We start from the raw sequence: 22371 nt of genomic DNA, 5'->3' as shown, positions 1-22371 counted from the left end.
AACTCTGAATAACCACATGGAATTTGATATTGATATACATCTTTTTATATGGAGATATTCTCTCTCCATCAATGGCAGAGAACTTCTCAACTTTTTAAGAAGGAATTCAGTAATAATAATTCAAGCTCCTGATGATAGAAATAGAAATTACTGGATCACAGAAATACTTTGAAACTCACATGTCATATTGTTCCAGATATGACTGCTCTCCCTACTTACTGTATCCTTACTGGGTGCTCAAGAGTCACAGAAGATGTGTGAAGCTTCTAAAGTAAAATCCATTTAACTTTTGTTGGAGAAAAGAGCTGCTTCCAAAAGAAGCAAGTCAACAGCTTACTTTGATCCTCCACCCATGCAGTTTTTCTGAGTAATCCCAAAACTAGCTTTATATCAAGCTTTAAACTCATTTAGATCAGCTTCGGATCTGGAACTACATTGTGAAGGAGCGTATCATGTATCATTGTTCTTCAGACCAAGTGAAAAAGGGACGGACAGCCACGTCACAAATTACTTCACCCACTGCAGTGCATGGGGACCTTGGGCCGAGCCTAGATTTCCTCTACTTCTTCACGGTTGGTTCTTCTTGGCAGCTGCAGCTGATGCCAAGGGAATCTGTGGGCAGTTCTCACCCGTAAGCTGGTAAGATTTGTCACCTTAATCTGTTTCTAATGCCAGGCTGATAGGTTTAACCACTGCCTCCATTCTCTATGAAGAATGTCATTTAAACACTGGCTTTGGTGTCCAGCACGCTTTAAAGAAATGTAGCCCTGCTTTGAGCAGAAAGTTGAACCTGGACTCCCTTCTAGCCTGAATTACCCTGTCACTTCTAAATTTTGGTGGTGACAAGTTTTTGCTTCTTCTGGTGCAAGAAGCCAATGTCAATTTGGAAAATACCTGGATTTTCTGCCTGTGTCATATGGATCTATGCATGAGACAATGAAAAAATCACATTGTATGCCCTTTGTGTCTACTGTAAAATACTGGACAAACCTTTTGGGGAATGAGAGCTGTAACATACAAAATTTCAAGACACAAAATTGCCATGGCACTGCTCCAATGACTTCATCCTGTGGTACACACAGTGGTGGCATGTCTTCTCTGTCTCTGAACCCTGAGCAGTAAACCCATGTATGAGGAACCCCACTTCAGGTAAAAAGCAGGTGCTCCTGAGGACTTGTACACGCCGGCATTCACCAAGTATTCAGCCTACACATGGTTTCTAGAATGATCTAGCCCCATTTCAGGAGCAGAAAGCTCGTAGAGATCTGAGACAGATCAGAAGTGATAGTGTAAACATAGGAAGCACATACCTCACAAATTTAAGCTTCAAAGGAAATCACAAATATGCAAATCTGATTTGCTCCGGTGTTTATGGGTTTGGAGATTTGCTTCAGGAGAAAAGCAGCAAGATGGCGCCCCAATGAGAGGTGGGGTAGTATCAGTGTGGCCTGCCTTTGTTCTATTTCATTTAGAACATGCTTGCACATGCAGACCTTTGGGCTTGAAAATATGATACCCTTCTTCTACCTTAGGGATCCACAAAACCTGAAATAACCTCTCCTGGGGTACAAAAGGAAGAGAGGGATAATATTCTAGAGCCTTCGGTGAAATATAATCCTTATTATCCCTACAGTAAAGAGAATAACCGTGTAGCTCAAACAGAGAAGGCTTGGAAGAGACAATGATTTTTCAGCTGACCTTTTATTTCAATAAATTATTTTATTTTTTATATACAATGTTAAAAAAGTTAATGCTATTGAAAGTGATTAACAAGCACATCTGACTTAGCATTATGTAAACATAATAAAAGTTGGACTAAGAGCAACATCTGTTTTATTCTGTTCTGTTTAATAAGCATCTCCAAAGAGTTTATCCCAAAAACCCGTGGTTTTCACAACTACCTTTGTTTGAGAGGGCAGTGCCTGGGAGCCTATGCTGAGATGCAGCATTACTCCCTCGTGTCACTCTGTTTTCAATATCTTGTGCTTACATGCTGTCAGGTGGAGTTGCTAGCAAGTGCTGGTAGGCTGTCACTCTGCAGCTTTCATGGAGTTTGTCCTGCACATGGGAGACCTGCAGTAGGGTTAAAGGGAGGTGAAGTCCCCTGAAAATAAGAAAAAGCAGGATATGATCAATCCTGTTTTGGCTGTTTATTTGCCGATAAAGCCAAGTCCAGGAAATAGACCATGCATAGCTTTACTATATTCCCAGGCTGTAGTTTTGGCTGCCATCACTAAGCGCATCCCAGATAGGAGGTGGAGAATTAGCAGCTTTAGACCTAACTGTGACATTCATAAGTCCCTCTGGGCACCAGTTGCTCTTGAAGATCACAGAATGACAGTGGCTGAGGTTGGTAAACCTTTTGGGGGTTACCTGGTCTAACCCCTATGAGCTCAAGCAGAGCTCTCTACCACCAGTTACCCAGGACCCCGTACAAGTGGCTTTCTAATATCTCCAAGGAGGAAGACTCCACAAGATGCCTGGACAACCCTGTGCCAGTGCTTGGTAAACCTCACATTAAAAATATGTTTCCTGATGTTCAGAGGGAACCTCCTGTGTTTCAGTTTGTATTCATTGTCCCTTCTCTTGTCACTGGGCACTGATGGAAAGTCTGCTCTCCTCTTGTTTGCTACCACTGAGTGTCCAAGGTTGGACTTGGCTGGACAGAAATGAGTATGACCCCATCAGCCCTCAAGTGGGTGAGAACTGTCCTTCAGGAAGTTAACTTGCTTAGGCTTTATTGGCAGAAAATAGTTTTTTTTTTTTTAAAGTGCATCTATTCACTACATAGCTTGAAGAAAAGTTGTCCAAACTTCCTAAGAGTTCTATCCACAATCCTGATAGAATCAGGATTAGCCACTTCTATTAATTGATTGTTTCAAGGGGGCTGTAAGAATATAGTTGACGTTTCCTAGGGCTGTGTTTTTACCATTAAAGGAGATGGATACCTTGTTTAGAGATAGAAGATGACAGGGATTGCCCAGTCTGCTTCTCTGCTCTGGCGTGGATCTGACCTGGAGCTAGAGTCCGGGCTTGGGTCAAGTTGCAATGACAGTTTTAGCACCTCCTTATGACTTGGTTTTTCTCAAGCAGTGGGGCAGGCTGCCCCAACTAAAGTCACCATCCATGGAGGTATTTAAAAGATGTGGAGACATGGCACTTAGGGACATGGCTGAGAGGCAGACTTGGCAGTGCTAGGTTAACAGTTGAACTTGGTCTGAGAGGGCTCGTCCAATCTAAATGATTCTATGATTCTGTGAGTGTCTTTCCAAGGGCTCAGGTGGCCAGCATACTAGTGCCAAAGCAGTCCCTACAATTATATTCTATCAGCTCCTGTGGCAGTGTCAGGTGGGTTGATCCCAGCAGACAAGCCCCCACCCAGTTGCTTGCTCAGTTCTCTCCAGTGCATGAGGGAAGAGAACTGGAAAGAAAAAAGCGAAAAAAAATGTTGATGGACTGAAAAACCCAAAGTAATGTTAGCAAATACAAAGAGCTTTAATTGTTTTGATCGTTTTCTCCAGCAGCTAAAATCAGCAAAAAATGAGTTATCCATATAATTCTAACATTTCTGGCTTCATCCTTTAACTAGACACTGGTTCCTTCTGTGTCTTTCTCTGCTGAAGTAAAAAGGCTTTTGAAAACTCAGAGTTTTATTTCCATAGAGGTATCAGAAGACTACAATTAAGCTTTTTCTCAAATTTTCTGTGTCTCTGTAACTTAAAACCATTAAAAACTTTAAGAAGAGATTGCTAAATCCTTGCTATAAGATACTTCTTCCACCCCATCAGATCACTATATGGCTCTTTTCTGTACCCTTTCCATTTCTGAAGATTGTGTGTGTGTGTGCATGCCTGAGTGTTGAGTGTGTGACCTTCAGAACTGTCCAGATGCCCAGTATCCAGCTCATCGAGTTATGCTCAGAGTGAAATTCACACTTTCAGCTGTTTCCCACTTCTCTTTTTTATCCATTCAAGAACTATAATAATCTGCTTTGTCTCTACATGGACAGATTAATTCCTGTTGAGCTGAGACTCCTACTTATCACACTGCCACCCACACTGCAGCCCGGGCATTGGTAGGCATGACTTTCAGGACTTCTTTTCATGGCCATGGCCTTGTACTAAATTATCACATTGAATCCTATTTCACATAAATAGTTCAAATTCTCCAAACAATCAAATCTCCATGTTGCCTAAACAAACATTCACATGAGTTTTTATGTGTATACATAAACATCATTTATATTATTTGTATGGATTATGAATTTATGTATTTTATATATGTGTGCCACTATACCAAAGGTTATTTGCCACCTTGTCAGTTTGTGCCATCCACAACTGTTATGAGCTCCTGTGCTTCCGGATGTCTGCCAGACCTTCAGCCTGATCATCTGTCAGAGGCAGCTCTCCATACGAGTTAAGGACTTATGGAAGAGCTGGGCTGTCATAACAGAGAACAGATAGATGAAGTGGCAGGAGGTGACAAAGTCCTCATTTTTAGTAAAAATGGAATTCTATTGTACTGTAACTTGGATTTTTTCAAACTTGCAGACTTAGCTATTTTAAAGTCAAAAAGCTTAGCAGAAGAGACAGACACTGAAACTCTTATACATTGTCTCCTTCATAATTTGTCTAAGCTGCAGTTCTAAAAAGATATAACCAAATGTATTACAAATGTTTAATTGCCTACAGTTTGTTCAAAGCAGCTTCATGAAAGCCATTCCCTTGCCACAGTACTGCCCTGCCTTATTTTCCTCACTCACTTTTCTGTCTTTGCATTCAGCATCAAGATTTCATCTTCACCTTCACCTTGCAGGGGTTGCAAAAATATGCTATGTTCTTCATGTTACTGCTCCCCCCGCATCTTCTGCTAGCTGGATCTGGATCTTGTACCTGCAGACCTGCAAGTATTTTTGCTTGAACAGCTCAAGCTCAGACCCAGGTACACACTCTGATACAGGATCCAGCCACTAGAGGGGACAGAGCCTAACATTGGTATGAAAGCACCTCAGATGAGCTTTTGTGAAGTGCCTGTTTCTGAAATGAGGCTTGCTCTTGGGGAGGAAAGCAGGTTAGACAAGAAAAAACCCCTTTTGTTTTGAGACTTTTAGGTTGATGGCACAACAGCTTGTCGAGAGAGGCAGGCATATGTGCCAGGGTGTTACTGCCCTTCCCCAAAGGCAAAGTGTCATCTTTCTCTGCAGGTACTCCACTATTGTGCTTACTTTGGCAAAGCACTTTATGGTGCTGGGAGACAAAGGAGTGTCACACAAGCGTTGGAGTGTCGGTGTTAATACTCAGCACTCACCCTCTGTACTCCCTGCCTGCTGAAGGGTTGCAGTTGCTGGCTGTGCTGCAAGAGCTAAACCCCTTCCTGATTCTTTAGCTCAGATCCGTTTGCTTTCTCTCTCACACAAACACATAAACTCTCTACACAACCAGCTTAATGTAGGCAAAATGAGTCTAGTGAGAACTTTTCATGGATGTAAAGTGACTAAAGATTCCTGTACTGTTAGTGTTGTTTGGTTCCTCATTCTGTGTGTTGTGGTTGTGCTGCTCTATAACCTCTCTGTTTCAATTTGGCCAGGAAGAAAACAAGTATATTCTATCATTTATTAACTGGCTGGAGGGAATTCTGGAGAGTTTCATAACCAAGTAAAAGAAACTTTGAACTATGAAACTTGAACAGCTAAGCCTGTGGTTTGAAGGCATTAAATTGGAACTTCAGGGGATACACCAGCCTCTGTAGTGGCTGTTGAAATGCTGCTTTGGGGAAACATGTCAGGTCATGAAGGCAGCTGCAATTTAGTTGAAAATTATGAAAATTAATAGTACGGCATTTACATTAATGAATATTGGCCGTATTAGTGTTACTATGCTCCTTTGGGGATATGAAGCTGCAGCGGGGATAAAGAAGCAGTAGCCAAACAAGCTAATACACTTTCCAGTTCTATCATTCATTTAGACCACAAGATCATGGTAAGACTTTCTATGATGCTGAGAGACTGTGATTACTCTTTCTGTGGTGCTGTTAGTGAACTGATTTTCAGGCTAGCAAAACATATAGTTATTATCTGGTTAATAACTTCTTGAACATATGACTTGTAAAGCTTTAGCACTGTGCCTTAAAAGACTTGGTAAATTGAAAATACTGTTTAAGCTTGGAGCTGTCAGTGCTCTAGTTCAGATATTCAATAGAAACATTAATTAAAAGGCATTAATGGAAAGAAGATAAAAAAAATTACCCAAGCTCCTTCTTAGCATATAGAACCCCTAGAGCTGGTCATTAGAGGTAAGGGTCTGTTAAACTGCAAGATAGGGAGGGATGAGGAGAAGGTGTTTCACTGGGAAAAAAAGATTGCCTAAAATAATTGTCAGAGGTGGCTCCTGTAGTCATCAATAGGCACAAAAGCAGAAAAGATACAGATCTAAAACTCTCCAGGACATTACAGGTACTGATTAGTCAGAATCACAGGCAAGTGGCGGCACTGCAGAAGCCAAGGAAAATTTTCATCATTAAATGTCATCTTAACAATGTGTTTGCTATTTGATCTTTTGGTAAATTTCTTCCATTATTGTGAAACTATGGCTTTTAAGTGTTCCCTTATTTGCAAAGCTTAAACAGTTTTAGGGCTGAAAGATCACACACAAGGCACTCCATTCCCTGGGGAATAGCTGCATTACAAACCCCCGCTGGAGACCATTGTCATAGTCACCAGCATATCCTAGCTCTCCAAGGGCTAGAGGAAGCACCTAGATGGAAATGGGAATGCTAGTGTTTCTGCATAAAGAGCTTTTTATGCTGATCAGAAGACGATGTGATTCAAGATCATGGATTAAATGTTAGTGCCTCAGGGAACAGACTGTGATGGGTGGAATACCAAAGGATGCAGTCACATAAGCCAGGACTTGCTCGCATGAACGGTAACATTGCATTCAGCACTATTGCACAGGGGAGGGGCATTGGTAAGCACGGATACAGGTATTGAGGAATGGCCTGTGATCGTAAGACACAAACCCCATTTCTATTCCTTCTTACATTGAGTCTGCAGAGGACTACGGGCTGTAAAGGAATATATTACACAGTTGCTCAGATGTTTTAAGTTTCTATTTACCCTTCTAATAACCTCAGGCCTCAGTTGTGATGCCTTGGATTCAATGTGTGCACAGTTTTACATTAAGTGTTTAAGAGTGTCTAAAGCGTGAGGATAAACATCATCCAACAAGGTATAAAATAGATGGGTAAGTGTGATAGTGCCACAGAGGGCACTGCACCTTCCTCTGTGTTACCCTCCCCCACCTCCAGGGCTTGGCTGCTCATGCTCAATGGATTCAAGGCTCAACTTTACTTCCTACTGGCTGCATAACCTCAGCCAAGGGTGTTGGTAAAGCTGCTGGCCTGACAAAAAGCTGTGTAAATGTCTGTAGAAAATAAGAAATAAGCTTAACAAAGGTAAAATTATAGGTAGGTGGTCATGCAATCCCAAGTACATAAGAGGAAAGATACTGACATGAAGAGAAATAAGCTTCTAGTGGAAAGAAAGTCGAAGCTGGTTGCCAGGTTATTGGGTGTACTTGGTACTCATGGGGCTGGTGGAAAAGACACTGGGTTTTAATGTCAAGGGTTTGCTCTAGGAGTGGTACACTCTCCTACATGTTACCCAGAGGGCAACAAAGGCTCCTTGGATTCCTTACAAGAGGTGGTCTGTAGCTCATCACATCATAGCCATGTTTTGTGTGTGCCAGACAGGAAACACTTGCTGTGTACTTGTAAAGTAGAGCCTATCCTGTTTGCAGAGCCTCTTTGCACCTGACTAGACTACAGACGCCTGAGCAAATGGACCCAAAAGAAGGGTGGCAGCAACAGGTAATGGGACCTTCTCCACAAAAGTCACCCCTGAGGCAAGTCAGCACAGGCAGACTGCACGTGATGCCACCAGTACACATGGAGGAGGCTCTCACATAGGCATAGGGGTTTATCCATCACAGAAAACCTGGAGTCCCTACCTGGGGGACTTTGATAAGAGCTTTAACTTTTACACCAGATGTTCTGTGCCTTGCTTGTTCTGATTTATTAACAATACATAAAATGATCCAATATTTGGCCACTGCTTTTAAATCATAGGATTTTCCATTCTAAATGACAACCTTTGCATTTTATTAGTGTGGCTTAGTCTTTATTAGGCCTTTATTATGTCTATGTATCTTACCAACACTCTCAGAAGAAGCTTTCGTACATACTATAAATTACCTTGACAGTGGAATGACCACATCCACTGGCATACTTGAGAATATGATGCTGCTGCCCCAGGTCTTGGCAAGCACATAAGAGAAGGAATCATTTGTATTGCAGTCACACCAAGAGGGGAAGCTGTGGGCTTGTGGTGTGAGTGGAGATGGGGGTGGTGAAGCCTCCTGAATCCAACAACTTCTGCTGTGACCAAATCTCTGTGAACCATATGAAGGTGTTTAGCTCCTCTTCCTCAGTTTCCTCATTCCTGAAAGGCATATTTTAATTCCCTGGAGAGACACAAGAACTGATTGAATAATGTCTGTAAAACAGCAAAGAGATAAGCACTGTGTAAATGCCATGGTGGATTATTGCTATTCAGTCTTCCAAAGGACCACCAAACTGTGTTTTGCATTTGAGCTCAGCCAGATCTTTGGAGTGAAACTGAGAACTGTATCTTAAAAATTCAGGAGCTACTACTTAACAGTCTCTGTAAGCACAGCAGGCCAGTGTTTGCTGTGTGCCCTGAGCTGTATTTGCCTTATTCACAATTCTTTTTGCTTTACCCAGGAATACACTATTATGTATTAGTAGTATTATCAGGAGTTAAAGAGGCTGGTCACTATTACCAATTTGTTGCTGATTTCTATGGATTTTTCCTCATTTTTCCTCAAATATCAGAATGCTATTTTTGAAGCCACTGAGAGGAATACATTACAGGTGTGGATTCCCTGAAGACACGTGCTTGTGGAAGTCCCTAACAGTACTGTTAGGCCCATCTGAGTAATGACAGTGAAAGAAAAAGAGATCATGAATGCATCCTGAGCAAATTCCAGCAGTGATTCTGTGTCATCCCCTGGCAGTGACAAAGGCTGGCAAATATCTTCAACTACCCACAAGACATTAAGACCATTTCTGGTAGCTCATTACAGTAATTTCTTCTTTTGCCTGTGTTGTACAATATTAGCACATGAAACAAATTTCTCATCCTCAAGCCTCAGGCCCTGGATGTTCTGGAGAGGGTTGTTCTGCATTTTGTGGGTCTGGACCACCTGTGATAATCTCACCTAAGACTTGCTTCACTGAAATCACCCCACTGAAAGCTTGCAAGGTCCAGAGACTGGGTAGTTTGAGATAGAAGTGTCATGTCCCCTGAGACAGTGCTTCTGCAGGGGATGGACTATATACTCCTTGCAAAAAGATGAATCTAATGTCTCTGGAGGAGCCTGTGGTTCACTAGGAGCTGATGTGACAGGCTTAGCTCCTTGCATATCCACAAATGGTGCTGCCAAGAGAACTCTCTCAGGCACACATCAAAAAGGTTTCCAACAACTTGGAGCACATTCCCCTGCTTCAAGAGCAGTCCATATCCTCAGGCTCACCGTCTCCAGCCAGCTATGCCTCTGTCTCCCATTCTGCTCTCTCTGGTCTGCAGAGGAGGGTGTCTCTCCTGCATGTCTGGAGTCCATTTCTGGTGTCCAGGAGTCCAGGAGTGCATTTCTGAAGTGATTACAGTAAGGACTAGATGAGTAGCCAAGATAAGTGTATACCACCTTTCCTTTTGTTTCCTCTACCTCTGCTAACCATTACGACAGCATGAAAATTCATCATTCCATTGTATCACAGAATATTCTGAGTTGGAAGAGACCCACAAGAATCATTAAGTCCAATCTCTGGTCCTGCACAGCAACATTCCCAAGAATCACACCATGTGCCTGAGAGCATTGTCCAAATGCTTCTCAAACTCTCTCAGGCCGGTACTGTGACCACTGCCCTGGAGAGCCTCTTCCAGTGCTAAGCCACCCTCTGGGTGAAGAACCTTTTTCTAATATCCAACCTTAACCTCCCCTGACACAACTTCAGGCCATTCCCTTGGGTCCTGTCACTGGCCCCCACAGAGATCAGTGTTCTGCCCCTTTGCTTCCCCACCTGAGGAAGCAGTAAACTGCAATGACATCTCATGTTTTAGTTTTCTTGCTTTTTTCCCTGAGCTGATTCTCTTCTCCAGTCCTCGCTGGCCCACACCTCTGTGCACTAAGACCTTTCGGTTCTCTGAAAAAGGAAATGAGTAATGGCACTGAATGGACTGTCTCCTTACAAGGAGGCACTTGACTGTATCCCAGCTGCTTCATGCCCTGTGTTAACAAAAGCAGGAATGTATAAAGGCCCTGGAAGGGCAGCTCTTCTCTGAGGGGATCAAGATCTCAGCTCAGCTACATGACTGTGGAGGAGCTTACTTGTCTTATACATGTTACCGTCTAAACATTGGGTCCATAAGTGTCTGAAGTTGGGTGGAAAGTCCAGGTCTTCTGTGGCATGATACTCAGCGTTGCCTCAAATGATAGGCCATGGCATGCCTTTGAAAGGGGCTGCGTTGATTGCGGCTGGTTTTACAGAGCTGTACAGCCCATGCTTTGACTCTAAAGCCACCAAATTGACATATTTTTTATGGAAAATCTTATTTTAGAAGCAGGTGATCTCACAGCAAATCAAGATCTGGTGCTGCAGTTCTCTTCAGCTGAAACCATGTGTGGAAGGCAATTCCCAAGATTCAGTATAGAATATCAGTGAGTTTGGAAAAAACTGTAATTAAAAACTCCATGGTCAATGCTAGCAAAATGATGAGTGGAGAAGTTTTGGATCGTAATCTTTATATGTGGGGCTGACTGAAACTGTCTAAGCTAGCATCTGCCACCTGAAATTTTTTTAACTTGGCTGGAAAAAAATTCTAATTCTGTGTTTATATGTATAATTAAGAAGCCTAAATGCCAGAAAGGAGCAGGATTATGTTGCTGATGTTTTCATAAGATCATGTACTGGTACGTACGGTCTCATTGGCAAAGGTAAACTACTTTATCTGGACTTCAATTCTTGGTCTTTTCCAGCATCTGTCCGGATACTTTACTGTAAGAGTCGAAAAATCTGACCACTTTGTATTTTTATCAATGTAACTGAGTAAAATGCAAGTTTCATCTTTAATTTATTAGCAAACATAGCACTAATTTTGAATTAGTTTAATTTTCAAATCAAATAAAAATGCTTTGTACTCATGTCTGTTCAACTTCCTCTGACTTGATATCAAACTATTGTTACTTCAAACTACTTCTGGTTTTGTGCTGGCTTTTTGTACTTTAGACCATTATCTACTTTTTGTCTCTGTTGGAAGAGATCCTGTTTTGATCTTAGCACATTATCTGACACTGCATTGCACCATCTGCTCTCTGAGGCAAAAAAAGTCCTTGTTTACTTTTCTAGAAGTGTTTTCAACTTCATATGGATAATCAGATGACCTCCCTGGCTTTTTTTAGTGCTCTAAATAATATGTCACAGTATAGTGAAATAATGCATTTCCTCTACATTTTTTTACTTGTTGTACTGGTTTAATTGATGAAGCACAGTGGATCTCTGCATCTACATTGAATTTGTGCAGCCTTTACTGATTCAAAACATGATGTAGATTATGTGGGACAGTGACATACTTTAAGTGATTTGCTAGATCACTACATGGACTGAGGTGTAATTCAGAAGAGTCCTCTGCAATTACATCCCTCCACATACGTGTTATATGAACGATCTTTAGTACATTATCAGTGGATAAAACAATTCAGAATTTTTCAGTAAGATCCGTATTTAGTGTCACAGATCAATTCTCTTTTTTACTTTTGCCCTACCAGTTAATGATTTTATTATCCTCTCAGTTAAGTGCCAAATCATCCCTCAGAGACAAGCCAGTTTGACTTGCTTATGCAAACTTATTCAAACCTCCTTAAATCTGGAAACAAGCTGTGAGATCTGATATGAGTGAGGTCTTTGGTTCATTTTCTGAGACATAATCCAGAAGGCTCACTGACATACAGTGCTGGAAAAAAGAACATTCAGCGACCAAGACTATTTCATTCTGGGGCAGAGGCTCAGGTCAGACCCATTCCACCCAAATACTTCACCCTGTCTTCACCTCTGGCCTGAGCACAAATAGGAGTGGTTTTGCTTCGGAGAAAGATTATTGCCCTGCTCGCTGACTGTGTGTGCTGGGGCAGAAAGAAAGCCAGGTGCACGTGACTGATGACACTCATGGCTTTTTTTGAGTGATGCCACTGCTTGCTCTGTGCAAGAGTAGCAGGATTCTGTTGTACAGCAGTATTGATTGTTCTCTTACTGTAAGAGAAACCAAACAGCCCCTTTGCCTGCTGGCCGCATTCTATTGTCCGTTTACAGTCCACGGCTAGTTTTGTCTCTACTAAAAATTCGTACTGACCAAAACTTCATGCTGGTTCAAGAACATGTTTGCATACATTTTTGCCTCTATCTACCATATTGTAGGAGCTTCTTTAGCACAAAATTTGTCCCAGAAGGATCTATTTTACTGCTGGCTGAATTGTGTATCTGTATTTTATCCTTAGGACTAGGGACACATGGAAGTTCTGCTTTGTGCCTCCATTTCCCAAAGCATATTCTGTTCAGGCGTGTGTAGAGTATAAGGTCCTCATAACAGAGTAAGTCTCTTACAGTAGTATTGAACATGGTCACAGAAAATAAAATTCCAGTCTTATTTAAATGGCTGCTGTGTAAGCTTTAATACCAATAATAATATCTTCCATCTTCAGACATGGTAATATAAGTTATGAAGTCCTTAGGACAGCCTTTCCATTATTGTCCCAAAAGGAATGGTGGCAGTAATGGATGGGAAAGGTAGGGTAGACCACACTGTGCAAAATAATTCAGATGAAAAACATCTGAGTGCTTCCCTACCCCCAGGAAGGATGCAACCTGAGATAGGAGCATGTGTGTGCTGATTTAGAATAACATTTCCTTCCTATGCTAGTCTCTATGAAAATGCAAACAGGTGTTAGTAAGCTAGTGTTACATTATGACAAAATCCCTTTCAACAACAGGCCTGGGCTTGCCCCAGCTCAGGGGAAGGAGCCAGGAGAGGTGGAAAGTAGTAAGTAAGTTCCTCCTAGAGGTGCGCAGCTCACCCAGGTTTTAGGGATTGCTTTCTTCCCTTGCTTTGCTTCTCTCCCCTCCATCCCTTGGGTAACACTACATGTCAGCAGCATCCGATCACAGGGAGTGGAATGAGACTTTGGGCTGTGCCAAGAGCTGGAAGCGTGCCTGCTGGTGAAGCAGAGGCAACAGGCTGCTGCTGAGGCTGTCAGCCTGACCGTGCTGCCAAGAAAAGATGCCAGGGAGTTCTCTCTTGGGTTCATTTACCTCCCCCAGGGCAGAACCTTGGCTCTCCTGAGCAGGAAAGCTTGGGACCACCTTTTGTAATGCTCTTGCATCAGCCATTGAAGGAGAGGGGAAGAGCAGAGGGTCAGCTCTTTGAGCTTGTCCAGATGTGCACTGGCAAGGGAGGGGCCAAGAAGGAGAGGGAATAGCTCAGCAGATGTTTGGCTTGTCAGGCTGGTCTTGCCTTGCAGCAGGGTGGCACCTCTGTGCTCCATGGGGAACAGGCATGTGTGGCTCTGGACTCTTCAGGTGTATGTATTTCTCAGGAGCACATGCTGTCAAAAGTAGAATATAACCCACCTTCCTGCTTTCCTAAGTCTTATTTAGGTAGAACAACAATACACAGCCACAAATGTACAATAAATTCCCCAAATTAGGCTGTAAGTCTAGTTTTTAAGGTTTTCACCTTCCCTTGAAAGTTAGTTAGCTCTCAGCTACAACAAGGGGAATTCAGTCTCCAGGCTTCTGGTCTTTATCCACACAAAATCTGTGTGGACCCAGCCCCATAAACCTTTGTATGCATCACATGGAATTATTCAACCCAATAACAACCTGCAACCACAAATTCAGTTGGTGAGGATTAAATGCTGGTAAAGGGTGGAAGACATGTTGCCTTATACACAAGAGTGGCAGCTGATCCCCTAGCTACTTTACACCTAGACCACTTGCAACATTCATGGTGATTTAAGATACCTGTTTCTGAAAAAATATTTCCACTTGAAAATGCTTATTGAGGTATTTTGGAGAAGGAAGAAGTAGCATTACTATCCCAGACCTATGAGTGTAAAAGGACCAAAAGGAGGTCCCCATTACTGAAACTGGTGAACATCAAATCTGCTAATGGACTTAATACCAGTCTTCATTTACATAATTTAACTGAGAACAGAATTTAGCCTTGTTATTTTATTACATAAAAACTGACCAGAGTCTGGTATGAATGTCTGAACACTCAAGCCAATTTTCCTCCCATTATCTATAGAAAAACCAAAAGTGAAAAGGAAAAAGTGCTTTAATAATTTGATACGTTTTACTCTAATTGAAACTTCTTTCCTTGTGACTAGAGAGAGAACAGGTGCCTAATTAGAGTCCACGATAATTCTCACACAGATATAATTAAACAGCAAGATAAATAAAAATCTCTTCTTGCAAAACTGTTGCCACTTTGGAGTTAGATGTTTAAGTGAACAGAAATAAATCCTTTCCCTGGGGAGCACATGGTAGCACTCTTTTGGGAAAAAGATTTTACTTATTTATCTTTCCAGTGGCCATGTTACTCATGAAGAGTACAGGCCACCTTGTTAGGAAACAGTTTTGCTGTTACTGAAAGATTGTATGAGTGTATACAGAAGGTTTTATTTAAAAGTAAATTCTGTAAGAAATTGTTACTTTTCCAGGATATTCTGGAACTTTTTCTGAAGTACTTTAAAGAAATTTTGTTTTTAATGTATTCACGGAACAACTAGAAATACCTTAAATGGGTCCGACTGTTTGGCCCTGTCCTGAGCAGATGCTCGCTGCCCAGTGAATCTGGTTATTCTTGATGTGCATGGGTAGTGCAATGGAGAGATACAGAATTATACCAAATTTGGAGGAGCTGTGGACTCCCTTGAAGGCAGAGAAGCCCTTCAGAGAGACCTTGACAAATTAGAGGGCTGAGCAATCACCAACTGAATGAACTGTAACAAGGACAAGTGCCGGATTCTGCACTGGGGATGGGTCAACCCTGGATGTGCAGACAGACTGGGAAATGAGATGCTGGAAAGCAGTGCCACAGAAAGGGATCTCAGAGTCCTGCTCGATGGCAAGTTGAACACGAATCACCAGTGCCCTGGCAGCCAGGAGGGCCACCTGTGTCCTGGGGGCATCAGGCACAGCATCACCAGCCGGGCAAGGGAGGGGATTGTCCCGCTCTGCTCTGCTCTGGGGCAGCCTCACCTCCAGTGCTGGGGCAGTTTTGGGTGCCACAGGATAAGAGAGATACAAAGCTATTGGAGAGTGTCCAAAGGAGGGCCACGAGGATGGTGAAGGGTCTGGAGGGGAAGCTGTAGGAGGAGCAGCTGAGGGCACTTGGTCTGTTCAGCCTGGAGCAGCCTGAGGACAGACCTCACTGCAGTTACAGCTTCCTTGTGAGGGGAAGAGCAGGGGCAGGCACTGATCTCTTCTCTATGGTGACAGTGACAGGACCCAAGGGAATGGCCTGAAGCTGTGTCAAGGGAGGTTTAGGTAGGATATTAGGGAAAGGTTTTTCACCCAGAGGGTGGCTGAGCATTGGAAGAGGCTCCCCACAGAAGTGGTCACAGCACCAGCCTGGCAGAGTTCAAGAAACATTTGGGCAATGCTCTCAGGCACCTGGTGTGATTCTTGGAGTGTCCTGTGCAGGGTCAGGAGCTGGACTTACTGATTCTTGTGGGTTTCTTCCAGTTCAGGATATTTTATGATTATCACAGAATCAAAGAACTGTTTTGATGGACTGTCATCCTTCAGTAACAAACTGAATAAAAAGATAAGAACCAATTGCGTTGGCACTTACTGTGCTAGACACCTTACCTGGAGGGCACAGCTAACAGGAAAAGACGGTACAGATAACCTCTCAAATGAGCATAATAGTTACATGTCCTTTCTTTTTAGTATTCTCAGCACAGATCCTTCATTTTTGTACCCTCAGACAGTGTTTTAAGGAGAAGAAAGCATAGAAAAAGCAAGTTTAATGAAAGAAAATATTTGATCACAAGATTAACTTTACTTTGGGCCAGAGTCTCAGAGGTGAAGGCACTTGTTTTCACAGCCAATTTTGATGGTCTACCTACTACAGTGTGTCTTGGATGACATAGGCATAAACACACAGTTCACCATCTACCAAGTCCCTCCATTCTTAGTATATCTTCTGGAGGTATATTCTTTGGAAAGGGCTATGGTATTTCTGGTAATGGCATTACAGTGTCTGAAAATGCACTTTACCATCATGCTCCAGGTAATGAAGGCTGAGTTCTAGTGAAAATCCTGGAGAAGTACAACGAAATTCTCTACTCATGGCAAATGTGTTCTTCCTGATTAATGAGGTTATAATAAAACACCTTGATGATTGGGTCTTGAAAATTCCTAATTTTCCTAAAATTTGAAAAGTTCTAAAGTCAAATCTCAGCTGATGCTCTGTGGTACCATTTGTTAACACCTTTTCTTTACTGAAAAGACAACCACAAAAGTGGCAGCAGATCTTCTAAGCTAAAAAGTTACTATTTCATTAATAAAAACAAATGTAATAATGTACATCAGATCCAAAATTATATTATTACTGAAATTATGTTATAAATAAGATTTTCCCTGCATATAGTGCTGATATACTTAACATTCTTAAATGTCTCTTCAGGTAATCCTTATTAACTGCTGTCTGTATCTTTTTGCTTACAATTAGTAGTCAATTGGCAAAGAGTCCCCTCCAACCAGACCATCTGTGCTGCTTTGCTGCTAACATGAAAGTTGTGTGAACTTCACAGAGGAGGTAATTACCAAGCAGACTAAGCTACCTTAAAAGGATGGAACAGGGAAAAAAAAAGAAAGAAGATTCTGGTAGTTTGCACTTCAAGATAAATGATTGATATGTTCGGCTGCTCTGCTTTTTAATGCTTCACTGAAATCCTTAAGCAGTATGCTACCAGCCCTTTTGATGTTCGCTTGTAGATCACAGCAAACAGAAAATACATGCATAATGAGAATGATCAAGGCTCATTTGAACATTGAGACTGTTGTAGACAGAGACTGTGTAATACCAGCTTATGTCTGTGACTACAAGTGTCTCATGAATACTTGAAGAACTGAGTTGCATTGTTAGCACAGAAAAAAACCCAGTGCCTGCATTTGGTCCCTTCTTTGCTGCTTCTTTTTTTTTTTTTAAATCAGTTTTTTTCCTTTTAATTATTGCTATTAGTAATTATTTGTCTGAGAAGGAACATGTGGAGAAGCCAATGTGAAGGAATTAATGTGTAGGTAATGACTGCTGTGAAGCAGTCTTTAGAACTGATCATTCTTTCTCAGACAGACTAGAGACTGTGGAATAATCTGCTCTAATGTTATTGGGTCGTTGGGTTGGTTGGTTGGTTGGTTGGTTTTTGCCAATCTGGATCAGAAGCAGTGGAAACACTGCTGGATTCCCAGCAGTGCAAATCCAATACAAATTACATTGACAAGAATATGAAAAGTTGTTTGCTGCTTTTGTGCTGATGCCAATTGTTGTGAGTTCAGCAGGACTTTAATAGAATGAAATAATAGAAGTAAGCTGTGTTTTTTCCTAATGAATCCTATACAAGCTTTCTAGTCCCTAAATAAAGTGCTCATGTGTTTTGGGCAAACACTCTTTTTATTTTTTTCTACCATCACTTGTTCGAACATAATGAAAATGTGCTCATCTTGAGGGGAAATCTAAGAAATGAAATCAATGTAAAGTTTTAGGTGAAGAATTTCAGCTGTAGCCCTAAGGTAGCAGCATTTACAGGGATGAATCCTGTCAACACAGTGGATTTCTTTCTGTTTATTTACAAAATTTAAGTTTTAATTAACTTTTCAAAGTTAAGGAGAACTTGGGAGTTAAATGGTAGGACTAAAAGGACATAGTTTTGCTCCTCATACTATCTATCTTTATCTTAGTAAAGATTTTTCAGATTCATGAGTTTCATAATACTAGACATGGACGGAAAATGTGATGTGGCTTCATGAGCAAAACCCCAGAAAAGCTGGGGTCCTGCTGCAACCTCAGACTTGATAGCTCTGGGTAATGCAAATTAAAGTTGACTGTGAACCCAAGGATACATTACCTGGTCTCCTGAGGACAGTCAGAATGGTCCATCGTTTCTCTTACAGGGGTGACTGGATTTGCACTTAGAACTCTCCCTTTCCAGGACAAGCTGTGGTTATCCTCATAGTGAACGTGGTCACTCCCAGGACTGTTGCAGCTGGTATGGATCAGAAAATCCTTTTGAAACCTATCTAAAGGTCAGGGAATGGACACAGACAAATGGAGGAGAGAAACAAGGCCACATGGCTGAGCTGAAAATGTGAAGTTTCTGCAGTTTCCCTTTCTCGTCTGTTACAACCGGAGCATCCCCATCCACAGCCCATAGCAACCGGATCATGTCTGCAATCTCTCCGCAGCTGACCTCCTCAAACACCACCAGCTTTCCTCACTCTCATCAGGCTTGTTCTTCTTCACTTCTGGCAATGCCAGGTAACCTTGTGCTTTTCACGAGAAGATATATTGTAACACATTTTTTAATCTGTTTGGATGAATGCAGGAGAAATGTGCCATTAATAAACCCTTACACGTAGTTAAATCTGACAGAATAGTTGATTTGGATCAAAACTGATCACTGCAAGTTTGCTGACAACACCAGTCTGTGTGGTGTGGCTGATGCACTGGAGGGCAGGGATACCACCCTGAGGGACCTGGCCACCCTGGAGAGGTGGACCTGTGCAAACCTCTGGAAGTTCAATAAGGCCACATGAAAGGTCTTGTACCTGGGTCAGGGCAATCCCAGACATGGATAGAGGTTGGTCAAAGAATGGATTGAGCACCCTCCTAGTAAGAAGGACCTGGGGATATTGCTGCATGAGAAGGTCACCGTGACCCAGCAATGTGCACTGGCAGCCCAGAAAGCCAAACGTGTCCTGGGCTGCATCCAAAACAGCGTGGGCAGCAGGGCCAGGGAGGGGATTCTGCCCCTCTGCTCTGCTGTGGTGAGACCCCGCCTGCAGTGCTGCATCCAGCTCTGAGGTCCCCAAAATAAGAAGGATGTGGACCAGCTGGATTTGGTCCAGAGGAAGATCACAAAGATGATCAAAGGGCTGGAGCACCTCCCCAGGGAAGAAAGGCTGAAAGTGTTGGGTTTGTTCAGTCTAGAGAAGAGAATACTGTGGGAAGACTTTATAGCACCTTCCAGTACCTACAGGGAGTTACAAGAGAGCTGAAGAGGGACTTGTTAACAAGGGCATGTAGTGACAGGATGAGGGGAAATGGCTTTAAACTCAGAGTAGGTTCAGATTAGATATTAGAATGAAATCCACTGAGAGGGTGGTTAGGAACAGGTTGCCCAAGGAAGCGTCTGTCCCACACCTGGAAGTGTTCAAGGCCAGGTTGGATGGAGCTTTGAGCAACCAGGTCTAGTGAAAGGTGTCCCTGCCCATGTCAGGGGATTCTGCGCTGTATGTAAAGTCCCTCAAACCATACTATGATTCTCTGATTCCATGATTAATAAGATGATGAGCTTGCGGGAAAAATTGCAGTCAAAGCACTTTGGGGATATTAGACTGAACAGAATTTCATTAATGGAATCTGGTATATGATCTTTCAGTCATATTTTCTTAGACCTTTTCATGTAGGCAGATGCATTATATACTTACTGTAATGTCAGTTTGCTGGGTTGTCACCTGTGTACACACTGACCTCTGTCACTGTCAGGGAAGCTGATGTAGTCTCTAGAAATACATGAAGAATTAAGATCAGGTCCATGCTCCTTGAGATAAAGGTGAGAGAAAAACATGCTGAGAACAATGGGAACAAAACCTCATCTGGTTATTTTCTGCCCTGCTCACATGAAATACAAATGAAAAAATCAGCAAGTAGAAGGTGAGACAAATACTGGAAGGTAAGTTCAGCATAGCTGTATTTTATGTGCAGGATGATAACTAAAACAATTTAGAAACATCTCTTCTTGGGAAAAAGCGGATCAGGAGAGACTCTTGTCAGAAAGAAGAAACTGTGAACTCTCAGGTGCAGGCACCCAAATATGCAATTTACGCTCATAACCAGGCTCAAACATTCAGGCTTCCTCTCCTCTGCCATAGAAGTCAACAAGCTTATAGCATAAACAACCGGCTTCAGTAGATTATCTGTTTAAAAGGCTGGAAATTAATAACTTAAATGGTAACACCATGATGTCAGGACTTACCAAAATACCATAAATTACCGGGATCATTTCACTCCAGTTGCGGAATCGTTAATGGCACACCTTACTCAAAAAACACCAGAGGAATGAAAATTATTAGCCCTGGATTCTGAAGGAAAAGCCTAAATGATCACTTTCTCAATCACCTTCACTCTGATATTTTAAGAATAGACTCAAGAAAATTTGATAGAGACAGCTTTCTCAAAAATAACTGAGTGTATAAAAGCCTTGTGGGAAACTGAAAGGTGGCTATAGGAAAATTTTCAACACTAATAGCAGAGAAGAAGTGAACTTCAACCACTACTTTTTTGGCTGTCTGGCCATCAGGTCTCATCATGTAGGTGACCTAAAACCATGTAGTCTCATTTTGATAGTAGAGGGAGTGAAGTAGGTATTCCAGGAATGCAGAGAGAACCTGAAGGATGTGCTGGGTAAAGAGTAGAGGGAAAGAAAACTAATTATTGTTAATACATTGCAGAAGTATAGGGCACAAGCTCATAAAAAAATAAGGCTTATTTCCTTGTTCTGTTGAATTTCTTTTAAATGCAAAATAATAGGTACCAGAAGCAAAATAACAGCTCATCAGATGGTGCTCCAGTTGTAAGGCACTATATATAATGTGGAATGTCTGTAGCTTTTAGACTTTATCAGCACAGGTTTTTCTCACATTGTTATGTGTGAGCAGAAGTTACTATTTCGCGATATACTGCCAAGTGCTAACCTTTCTCAGAGTAGAAAAAGCAGTTTTAGGGAAGAAAAAATTCTACTGAAAGCTGGTCATATGTCTTTGAGAGAAAAAAATCATACATGTTTCATTGCACTTATCCCCCTGAAGGGCACAGTCAGCCTTGAATACAGGTAATCAAAGGCAAGATTTCTCTTATGGCAATGGTGTTCTCCTTCTTCAGGGGACTGGGTGCTACAGATCCCATCTCCCAGATCTTTGGAGAAAGGACCCAGCTACAGCCTCTAATCACTGCTGACTGCCCTTGCTCTGAAGGGAACCTGGCAGCCTAAACAGACTCTGAAAAAAAATCTGTACAGCCTGTTAGCTTTATAATTGAGAAGGGAAGGTTGGAGGCTTAAGCTTCCATCTCTCAAAAAATGTCACATTCTCCACCTCTTTCTTGTAAAGCGAATAACTCTTTCATTGCCAAGAATTCTGTGTAAGATTTGAACATTCTGGCATTCTTTTCTGTTAATTTTTCAGAGGTTTAATATGGTTTGACCATTTTCAACACACAGACAAGCTTCTGTATGTGTAAGTGGGCTACTTTGCCTAGGCACCAGAGCAGTGGCTAACACTTAATATTACTGGCTGGGGAACCTGGCAGCAAAGAGCTGCACAGACGTAGATGTTCTTTATTTTCACCAGTTTTATGATGCTCTTGTCATGAACTATCATGAACTATCCAATTGCTTTTACTCATGCCTAGAAGATTTACTTTCCAGATACATTTTCCCTGGGCTGGGTTAAGTGGTCCAGCACATGGATTTGGATTTGATGAAGGCTTGGATTAGAGTTTTGAAACTAACCCCAAAGTGTGTCTTATGAGTGACAAGCGGGAACTGGCATTCAGATTCAGTGATATTTACCAAAGCTACGCAAATACATGTTCTCATTTATGTCAGGATTAAATACCAATGGTTTTCATAATTTTTAAGGAGATGGCTTTCAGAACAAAAATGGTGATGTCAGTGCTCAGTTGAGATGTGTGGAATATCAGGACTGTGTCTTGTGCTCAAATCAGACCTTTGAAAATGTTGAGTTGTAATTGGAAAGTGTGTCCATGCAGTATATTCACCTATCTTCATTGATTATTCCAGCTTTTTCTATTCACTTTGATACCATGAGCCACAAAAGAGCTCTCAGTCCTCAGTGTTTCTGCAAGAGAAAACTAAGTCTGTTCTACCAATTTTAGAAAGTGCTGTCCCATCTGGCTCTTCAGCCAGAACACCTGAAAATGGAAATTCCCTT

The 22371-nt window shown here is 41.9% G+C and overlaps 1 long non-coding RNA gene across 1 annotated transcript; it reads right to left on the bottom strand.

The window, feature by feature from the left end:
* Positions 1-1779: 1779 nt before the first annotated feature.
* On the bottom strand, positions 1780-20799 carry LOC125320021. Its single transcript, XR_007200963.1, has 6 exons — positions 19849-20799; positions 18267-18438; positions 9612-9729; positions 8251-8519; positions 4314-4440; positions 1780-2104 (listed from the first exon to the last, which is right to left on the bottom strand). It is a non-coding gene; the product is annotated as an uncharacterized LOC125320021 (long non-coding RNA).
* Positions 20800-22371: the final 1572 nt, after the last annotated feature.

Source organism: Corvus hawaiiensis, chromosome Z, assembly GCF_020740725.1.
Source record: "Corvus hawaiiensis isolate bCorHaw1 chromosome Z, bCorHaw1.pri.cur, whole genome shotgun sequence".
Classification (NCBI taxonomy): Eukaryota; Metazoa; Chordata; class Aves; order Passeriformes; family Corvidae; genus Corvus; species Corvus hawaiiensis.
This window is presented reverse-complemented; position numbering and strand designations above follow the sequence as displayed.